Genomic DNA, 10,690 nt, shown 5'->3' with positions numbered 1-10,690 from the left:
AATAACAAATATCCAAATGTACAACTCTTACCTTACGTGAACACGAGCTTCCATGGTTGACTGGCGTCGCAGTTGGTTGGTTGGTTTGTTTTATTGTATGGTGTTTTTACGTTGCATGGAACCATTGGTTATCCAGCAACGGGACCAACGGCTTTACGTGACTTCCGAACCACGTCGAGAGTGAACTTCTATCACCAGAATACACATCTCTAACACCTCAATAGAATGCCCGAGAATCGAACTCGCGGCCACCGAGGTGGCAGGTCAAGACCATACCAATCACGCCACTGAGGTGCTTTCGCAGTTGGTTGGGACACCAGGTCTCCTATTTCCTTTTACATCCTACCGAACTCACAGGCAACTTTGGAGCAAGAAGCAGTTCTGACAAAAAAAGCTAGTTTCATCTAGAGTCCAATGCCGCCAAACAACCAACCGTTCATCGAACTAAGAGACTGTAAACACAAAATATGAAAAAGCAGTAAATCCAAAAGGAACACACAAAAACATGAAAATGAAATGTAGATGCAAAGTCACTTTGTAAACTAAAGTTCAAGTTTCAATTATGGTTAAAAACTTGCACAAATTACAATACCTTTCATAAGCTTACACAATAGCTTCAGTTGCTTTCACTAAACACACTTTTCCGATGAGCGCTATTACGATAAACACACTGTTATGATGTCTGTATAGATTTCACAATCAATTAATAGTGACCAATATAAAATCAATTAATGATATAACGTGATTGTACCTGGGAGCGAACAACTGTGGCGGAGAAAGTGAAGCTGATCTGATAATAGTCTTGATAATGGGGGGCGATCATATACAAAATTACGGCCGAGGGCCTCCTTCAGATTGGGTAATACTTAGGTAAACACTAAGGGTTTAGCTCAGTTGATTATATTGACAGTCTTAATCACATCAGACGTAAAAGGATTACACCATATGGGTTCGATGGTGTCACATTTAATATTATAATTACTGTATAATGTTCCAATTATACCGCTGAATACATTTCAAGTTTGTAACTAGCGTGTCGGTGGTTACTGGGCTCGTTAAGTGTTTATTAGGCAGCCAGGTTCTTGAGACGTCTTCGACACTGGAACTGAGTGGTCGGGGTCTTTCTCTGTCCAACGCTACGTGATTTTGGGTGCTCCCATGCTTCGTGAACTTGGGAAAACTCTGTTACCTGTGTGGTTGTTACCTGGTGTGGTACCTGTTGCTGTTACCTGTGGTCCTGTGGGTAGTTGTTACCTGTGTGGTTACTGTTGCTGTTTACATGTGTGGTATTTTCTTAATATATCTCTAAACGTACGAGGACCCACCACTACGAATGGACTGATTATGCGAGTGCTGTATTTTGTTCCAGTGACCATTTTGGGTGCAGTACACACACCACAGTTCGAGCTTCTGAGTGCAAGTTGTCTACGATTCCTGTGGGTCCGTGGCACCACTTATGCAACCTGCAGTGGATCACAGCTCACAGCTCTAGTGGATGGGCCAAGACGGGCTCGTCATTCAGCACCTATATGCCAGTGTTGCTTAGATGTAGCATGAAAGCTGTTTGTCATTTGCATACCCTCTGTGTTAAATTGATCCTAATTACCATAGTGTTAAATAAATTGTTATGATTTTACTTGTGTTATCACTTGCTAACGAAGGTCATCCTCTTTAAGTAGTAGGTTGGGTTGGTTAAAGAAAACCCCAACACAGTCGAGTGCAACGTGACCATAGTGTTAAATAAATTGTTATGATTTTACTTGTGTTATCACTTGCTAACGAAGGTCATCCTCTTTAAGTAGTAGGTTGGTTGGTTAAAGAACCCAACACAGTTCAGTGCAACTGTGACAGATGGGTACGTAAGGACCCCGTAACACAGTTTTATATATATATATATATATATATATATATATATATATATATATATATAAAGATATATGCCACGAAGGAAAAATATATCTTTATTTATTGGATTTATCATGTTCCTAACTTTCATGATTCAGTTATATATATATATATATATATATATATATATATATATATATATATATATATATATATATATATATATATATATATATATATATATATATATATATATATATATATATATATATATATATATATATATATATATATATATATATATATATATATATATATATATATATATATATATATATATATATATAAGATATATATATATATATATATATATATATATATATATATATATAGTATATGATATACACATATCGGTAATCAGCAGGTTCCATCAAACACATAAAAAATCCATGGTTTTATTACAAAAACGTTTCGCACATAAACTCAGTGCATCATCCGTCTGTAAAATTAAAACATACTTATTAAAACAAAAAATATTATAAATAACAGTAAAATGGTAAATAAAAACATAAAAAAATTTTAAACTTTAGAGTTAACTTTACTTTAAAAACCCATCACAAGAATTTTATCAAAAGTAAAAGAGAGACACAGTGCCTAACAACCTGTTAGAGTGGAGAAGGAAGAACGAATGACAAGACTGCAGACCTACCCAAGACTTCAGTTATGCTAGATATAGAGGGGCAGCAGTTACATTGTAGTTTAAAGACAGAACCAGCCGTTTAATGCATAAAGACTCAAGGGTGGTGAGGTAGTTACTGTGGCTTGTACCAACCATAATAGATAAATGTCTCTTATCAACTTGAATCCTGCATATGGACGCATGGTTCCTAATATTAGAGAATTCCTGTTTGCTAATTCTCTGTCCCGTTCTGAATCTAAATCCCATGTGACTGCAATATCTCATCTGCAACAACGTTTGGCAAGCACCAACATAAATGCTGGGACATCCCGGGCACTTAAATTTGTAAATAATGTTGGATCTCATGAAGGCCGGCAGTTTGTCTTTGTGGTTGAAAAATGTGCAAGTCTTAAGAGGAATAGTAGGGATAAGATGCATATTAAGGCAGCCAAACTCTAGTTCAATAATGCATTTCACTTCATTTAAGAACTTATTATCCGAGATAAAGGGGATGGTAGCGATAGTTTTATCTTTTCTACATTGTAAGAGGGAATTGGTTTAAAAAAAATTTTTGAAAGTAGTCTGTTAATAATCTTATAAACCAAATTTTCTGGATGCAAGTTCTGTGAAAAGAAACTTGCTAAAAAATCTATTTCATTGTGAAAAAGTGACATGGGATTTAGCTTCAGAACGGGACAGAGAATCAGCAAACCGGAATTCACTAATATTAGGAACCATGCGTCCATATGCAGGATTCAAGTTGATAAGAAACATTTTTCTATTATTGGTGGTAGTGGTACAAGCCACAGCAACTACCTCACCACCCTTGAGTCTTTATACATTAAATGGCTGGTTCCGTCTTTAAACTCCAACATATCTGCTGCTCCTCTATATCTAGCATAACTGAAATCTTGGGTAGGTCTGCAGTCTTGTCATTCGTTCTTCCTTCTCCACTCTAACAGGTTGTTAGGCACTGGGTCTCTCTTTTACTTTTGACACAATTCTTGTGATAGTTTTTTAAAGTAAAATTAGTTCTAAAGTTTTGTAATTTTTGTTTTTGTTTTTATTTACATTTTACTGTTATTTACAATATTTTTTAATAAGTATGTTTTAATTTTACAGACTGATGATGCACTGAGTTTATATGCGAAACGTTTTTGTAATAAAACATGGATTTTTTGTGTTTGATGGACCCTACTGATTATCTCATCTGGAACCTTTTAATTCATCTACGATGATCATCGGCTTTCTTTTGCCTTCCTCTTCGTCTTCAGACTGCGACTTCGCCAGATTCGGCACTTCTCTCAGATCCTTAGACACTGTTAATCCGCCAGTGACCTTGTCCACCTCGAGGAATTAGGAGAAGCTAACCCTTTAGTTGGAGAAAGCCAAGTGTGATTTAGATTGTCTGCAGTACTATCTAATAAACAACGCATACCCTAAGTTTGTGAAATTCAAACTCTACAAGACATCGCTTTATCACACCGAATTCTACAAGAACGCCTTAGACGAACTACTGAAGAAGGAGATCGAGACTAAACAGCGATTTATTGAAAATACTCGTACCACTGTCTGCCAATTATGTAAACGGTCGTTTTAAGATCTGTCATTTGTTGATCGCTTTTTGTACCGAAAGCTATTTTATTTAATGGTTTTGTTAATGACTATGTTTCATCTGTACAAACACGGCATCAGAAAAAAACTAAGCGCTCTAGGTGTTGTTATTCCTAACTTTAATAATAGGAATTATTGTATCTTTAATTTGTCCAATTATGTGCTTTCTAAGAGGGAGGAATTTTTGCTTTCGTTTGGCCTTGATTTTTGTTTCCCTTTCTACAGACCTAAGTAAGCTGATTTTTACTTTCCTTTTGAAATGCTATTTCAGATACTCAAGGGTTTGAATCTGTATGACGACTTAAGTTGCTTACAACATAAATTATCTTTCTTGCTGCATAAGAACGATACAAGTTGACAGTGTCTTGGACCCGTTCTTCAAAAAAAAAAAAAAAAAAAAAAGGAGGATCTGAATGTACTTAAGAATCTTGGTAAACGTGAAGATCTAATCATTTGCAGACCTGATAAAGGTAAAGGTGTTGTACTGCTTAATAAGCAGGAATATATTGATAAGGTTAATCTCATCCCTGCAGATAACTCCAAATTTCAGTCTGGGTGAACCTAGTTTTTTTAGAAATTTATAAGAGGGAGGATAAGGTTAACAGATTCTTAAGGAAATAGAAAAATGAGGGTATTTTAAATGAAGCCACCTACCAAAGACTATTTGTAACCGGCTCTTCATTTAGTATTTTATATGGTCTCCCTAAAATACACAAGGATGGTGTTCCCATTAGACCTATTAGGGCAGCATACAATAGTCCAGCTTGTTCAATATCTAAATATCTAGTTACTTTACTTAACGAGTTTGCTTATAACCAATTCACACTGAAAAATGGATATGAGTTTCAAGAACAAATGTTTTACAGGATGGTGATCTACATATGACTAGTTTTGATGTAGAATCACTCTTTACAAATGTTCCTTTAAATGAGACTATTAAGATTTTTTTAGATCAAATTTTTTACGAAGATCATATAACTTTTAATGGTTTTAACAGACAACTCTTCAAGACGCTTCTTAAGCTTGCTGTGCAAGACTCTATGATTGTTTTTAACGGTCAAATTTTCTCGCAGGTCGTTGGAGTTGCTATAGGTTTCCCTTTGGGACCTGTTTTTGCTAACATTTTTATGTCTTCTTTAGAGGAAACTTTTTTAACTAACTGCCCAGATATGCGTAAGCCCACATACTTTGGACGATATGTCGATGACACTTTCGTGTAATTCAAAGAGCCCTGGCAAAATAAGTTGTTCCTAGATTATATCAACGCAACACCAAAATATGAAATTTACTATGGAAAATGAAAGTTACAACTCTCTGCCTTTCTTAGACATTAGAGTCAGTAGAGATAATGGTGAATTTACCACGTCGGTATACAGGAAAAAATCGTACACGGGGCTTGCCAATAATGTTTATAGTACATGTTTTAAGAATTTTAAATTGAACTCCATTTACAATATGGTTTACAGGGCTATCCGTTACACTGGTCACTTTTTCACAATGAAATAGAGTTTTTAGTAAGTTTCTTTTCACAGAACTCGTAGCCAGAAAATTTGGTTTATATGATTATTAACAGACTACTTTCAAAAATATTTTTTAAACCAACTCCCTCTTACAATGTAGAAAAGAAGAAACTATTCACTACCAACCCCTTTACTCAGATAATAAGTTCTTAAATGAAGTGAAAACGAAACATTATTGAACTAGAGTTTGGCTGCCTTAATATGCATCTTATCCCTACCAATCCTCTTAAGACTTGCACATTTTCCAACCACAAAGACAAACTGCCGACCTTCATGAGATCCAACATTATTTACAAATTTAAGTGCCTGGGATGTCCCGGTATTTATGTTGGTTCTTGCCGAACGTTGTTGCAGATGAGATATTGCAGTCACATGGGATTTAGCTTCAGAACAGTACAGAGAATTAGGAACCATGTGTCCATATGCAGGATTCAAGTTGATAAACATTTTTCTATTATTGGTGGTACAAGCCACAGTAACTACCTCACCACCCTTGAGTCTTTATACATTAAACGGCTGGTTCCGTCTTTAAACTCCAACGTATCTGCTGCTCCTCTATATCTAGCATAACTGAAGTCTTGGGTAGGTCTGCAGTCTTGTCATTCGTTCTTCCTTCTCCACTTTAACACAATAGCTTCAGCTGCTTTGACACAATTCTTGCGATGGTTTTTAAAGTAAAGTTAATTCTAAAAGTTTTTACAATTGTTTAATTTTTTTATGTTTTATTTACATTTCACTGTTATTTATAATATTTTTTAATAAGTAAGTTGTTTTTAATTTTACAGACTGATGATGCACTGAGTTTATGTGCGAAACGTTTTTGTAATAAACCATGGATTTTTTATGTGTTTGATGGACCCTGCTGACTACCAATACAATATCTCATCTGGAACTTTATATATATATATATATATATATATATATATATATATATATATATATATATATATATATATATATATATATATATATATATATATATATAATTCTTCTCTTTTTTTGTTATTATGCCAAGCACTGGAGCAACTGAGGCCATTCAGCGCTGAAACGGAAACGGACAGTAAAAGGATTGCTTTACGGGTGTTACAGGAGGAGAACCTTGCAGCTGCACTGAGGCAATTGTTAGGAGAGGGTGGAAAGTAAAATGGAAGAAAGAGAATATGAAAGGAAGTACAGTAAAAAGGACAAAAGGGGTTGCAGCTAGGGGCCGAAGGCACACTGAACAAAGAACCTTAAGTAGTGCCTGCAAATGTACTGCATGAGGTGCACTGATGGCACTATCCCCTCTACGGAGACAATACACTAATCGCTCGAGAAGTGGGAAAGGAAAGAAGTCGAAAACGTGAGATGGGACTGACTACCGATAACCTCGAAATTTGTATATTACTTTCTGTAGGAGTCGTAGGAGTCTTCTCAGGGCGTCGGTAAGGGAGGGCCCTGTTAATGCACAATAAAGGTCACTTTGACTAGCAAACAGCCCCCTTCTCAAGGGAAGTAGCTCAGAGGAGCGCAAGACAAGTTCTAAGGTCGTTTGTCAGCAGCAGTAAGATTAAGTCCACCTTGTGCTGTCACGGGCTCTTGCTTTTCAGAAGCCGGTTCGTTGTTCTTGTTGTTGAAGATTAAGCTCGCATGGGCTCTTGCTCCTGGAGCAGCCCGTAACTGGATCATCTGCAAAAATACAAGAAAAGTGATTTTGGCATTTAGTTGCTGAAATGGAAGAGGATGACAGGCAAGGTTGCAACCCCTTCAAACATTACGGTACCCATCAGTAGGATAGAAACCTTTATAGTAGTGAGATTCAGCCTATAGTAGATTCACATCAACCATGTACTTGATGTCTAGGCAACTCCCTTACGACGCTCTGATTGGCTGTTCGTAAGCCAATCACAGGGCTGGAAGCTCTCAGTCTCTCGAGAGAGTTCACATGAGTAGGATCTATGTTCCACCTCTCCTGAGGGATAACGTCTTTCAAAAGTTTTCCTCAGGAGAGGTGGAACATACATCCTGATTATGTGAACTCTCGAGAGAGACAGAGTTTCCAGCCGTTTTTGTTTGAGGGAAAGATGGGGACGTTCGTCTGATGCTCTCGGCTTTCATGCCTTCAGAGATGATTTGCCAGCAGCATTCTGGTAGATGGGGGTTACCTGACCTCTGCTGGCGCATCTTTGCCACGAGGTCGATCCATGTTATACCAGCCGGTATAAATATGGTGGCTGGTCGCCTCAACTGGCGGCGTAGCATAACCTTAGGTGGACTTTTTCTTCCAGCCCTTGAATCTGCTAAAACAAGGCACCAGGATTTAGATGAACAAAATGGGATTAAAGGATTAAGAATTAACTCCTTAAAGGAAGTGGCGAGTGAGACAGCAGCGAATTCTCTTGTGTCTTTATATGAATGAAGAATAAAAGTGTTTGCTTTCTTCGGGTGGGTCCTAACATTATGTGAACTGGTAGAAGAGATGGCGTGATATTGAGGGACCCTCATTACAGTTACTGTAAACAATTTCTTCTAAAATTGGATTTGAGAGAGAGGGGAGGGGGGGGAGATACTTTACTATAAATGCAACATGCACGGCTTCCGTCTTTCAGTGAATATGAGCCAAAACAGACGTGATCGAGACAATGCAACCTTACAAAACATGATGCGGTTTTCTCACTCTCCCTTAGACATAAGATGGATGCGCAATTGTTGAAAAACCGACATGGTACTCGGACAAAAGAAGCAACATTATGCAACTATTCGACTCAATAACGTAAATCAAGACATGTTTCTTGGACTACGCGACTCTCAAGCACCCACCTTATCTGTCGTCTGTCAAAGCGATTTGATTGCTTAACCTAAAACATAACGATTGTTAAATTCTCTCGATTTCATCTTCAGAACACATGACCTGGTTTGGCTAAATCTCCTCTCTCTCTCTTACGGTATTATTAAGGAAATATGTTAATTCTATATTACGTTATTGTGACATCTAACATCTCTCTCACTGTGGCGTCGCGCCGGCCACCACTTGTGATTCACTGGTGGGCCGCGGCCTTGTAGCTTAAAGCATTATTTGATAGCATTTCACTTCGAGAAATTCTTGCTCTTGACTTCTTTAATCTGATACTTCAGTTATCAGAAAATTCCGAGTGCCCAAACAATTTTGTTGATAATATTAGTGTAGCTAAGAATGTATAAACTATTTACAAACACATCTAAATATTTAACTTGCTTTTCCCCGATCATTTTCAATTTTTGTCCTTCTCCTCTTCATTTTAATAGCGTTATTTAAGTGCCTAATCTCTTCAGGGACCTTTAGTCCTGATCGTTGCAATTCTGCAACAAGAGTTTTTTTTGCATGTTTTCCATTGAATTGTGTTGAAGACGTCTCGTAGGGTATTTAATTGAGAAGAAAATTCCTCCGATGGCATATACAGCTCACCTCAGTTTACCATCCCAATCCACGCTTCATTTGCATTTTTGCACTCTTTCATATTTTTCCCTAATTGTGGATATTTTGTAGAAAACTTATTGACAATATAACCACCTTTATATCTGGGAGCTTCATCTTCAATTACAGTGGCAGCCGTTTTTTTCGTTTCTTTATCCAGAATCTGATTGTTTATATCTCCTGTAAGGCATTCAAAATCTAAATCTTTAAAAAATGAGCTGGTCAAGCATATTTCTAATGTCAATTCTCTATCTTCACAGTATTTTGAACGGCATGCAGACTCATTTGTTGCTCTTGGCAATGATGTTTGTTTTTCCACTAATTATTTTGACATCTTTTCCCAGAATCAATGACCTAAGCCTAAACTTAAATTCAACAGCATTGTGGTGATCGTATGTGCTCTTTATTTGCCTTATGCAACGGGACAGATGCTCTAGGCAGTCTTGATTCAACTTTTGCGTCATGCTGTAATCTACATTCAAAACATCTTTTACCATATTGGAAAGACCAATAACCGACTTGCTAGAAAGAATTATGCCTTTTTGAAATTTGTACAGACATCTTGTTTTCTGTGATTTGACTTTTCAGTAAGTCATTACCTTTATGACCTTTTCCAAAGTATTTATTTGGCATTCTTGATTAATCCCAAAACCATTTCTCTCTGGTATATCGCCATACATGTTTGAATTTATTATATCGTACCAGTCGTTTATCACTGAGATAAAATCAGAGGTAGCTTGCCAGTTATTGGATTCCAACAGACCTCTACTTCCCAAATACCTTAAAGAACTTACACAAGATGACGATAATAACTGCACAGCATACTTGACACGCTGCCTGTGCCGTCCATTAATAGATAGATGGAGTTCATTCATTTTACAGGCCGACCCATATTCTGTACTAGATTTTGCCAACATTTCACGGATGCTTGTGTCAGAAATGAAATCACTTCCTAAATAAAAGCCTGAACCAATTAAGTTATTTCTGACTAATTTTATCAAATGGGGAACGTTGGCAAAAACATATATCTCCCTGTCAGCGCTTGCATTCTTGAATGGAATCCTATTGACAGTGGATCAATGCCAAATTCTTTCCAAATGCGAAAATTGGCTGATCCCATGTCAGAAACAATAGCAACAATGGGATCACCAACAGCCTCAACATGCATTATGATTTCTAATAGTAACTGCTTTAGATTTGCCTCATCAAAGTTAAAATAAATTGGTAGTGACGGGCTGGGGCGAACTGGGGCGAACGTGATGAACCCAGAAGAGGGACTCAGGGATAATCCTCTGTCCGACTGACCTCTTTGTATTGGCCTCCTTGCATACGACATTTCATTAATTATTATCACGACACAATTTCTTTTGATATAAAGAAAAATCATACTTTATACATTTTCCAAGAGAAAAAAAAAAAAAAATATATATTATATATATATATATATATATATATATATATATATATATATATATATATATATAATATATATATATATATATATATACATATATAATCTTTATCACTTACACAGTCGTTCTGTGCATTAATAAAATTACTAAGAGGACAACCGCTAGATACCATCCAGTTCTGGTGAAG

Source organism: Macrobrachium nipponense, chromosome 12 (genome assembly GCF_015104395.2).
Source record: "Macrobrachium nipponense isolate FS-2020 chromosome 12, ASM1510439v2, whole genome shotgun sequence".
Classification (NCBI taxonomy): Eukaryota; Metazoa; Arthropoda; class Malacostraca; order Decapoda; family Palaemonidae; genus Macrobrachium; species Macrobrachium nipponense.
The sequence above is the reverse complement of the archived record's forward strand: the minus strand, read 5'-3'. Positions refer to the sequence as shown.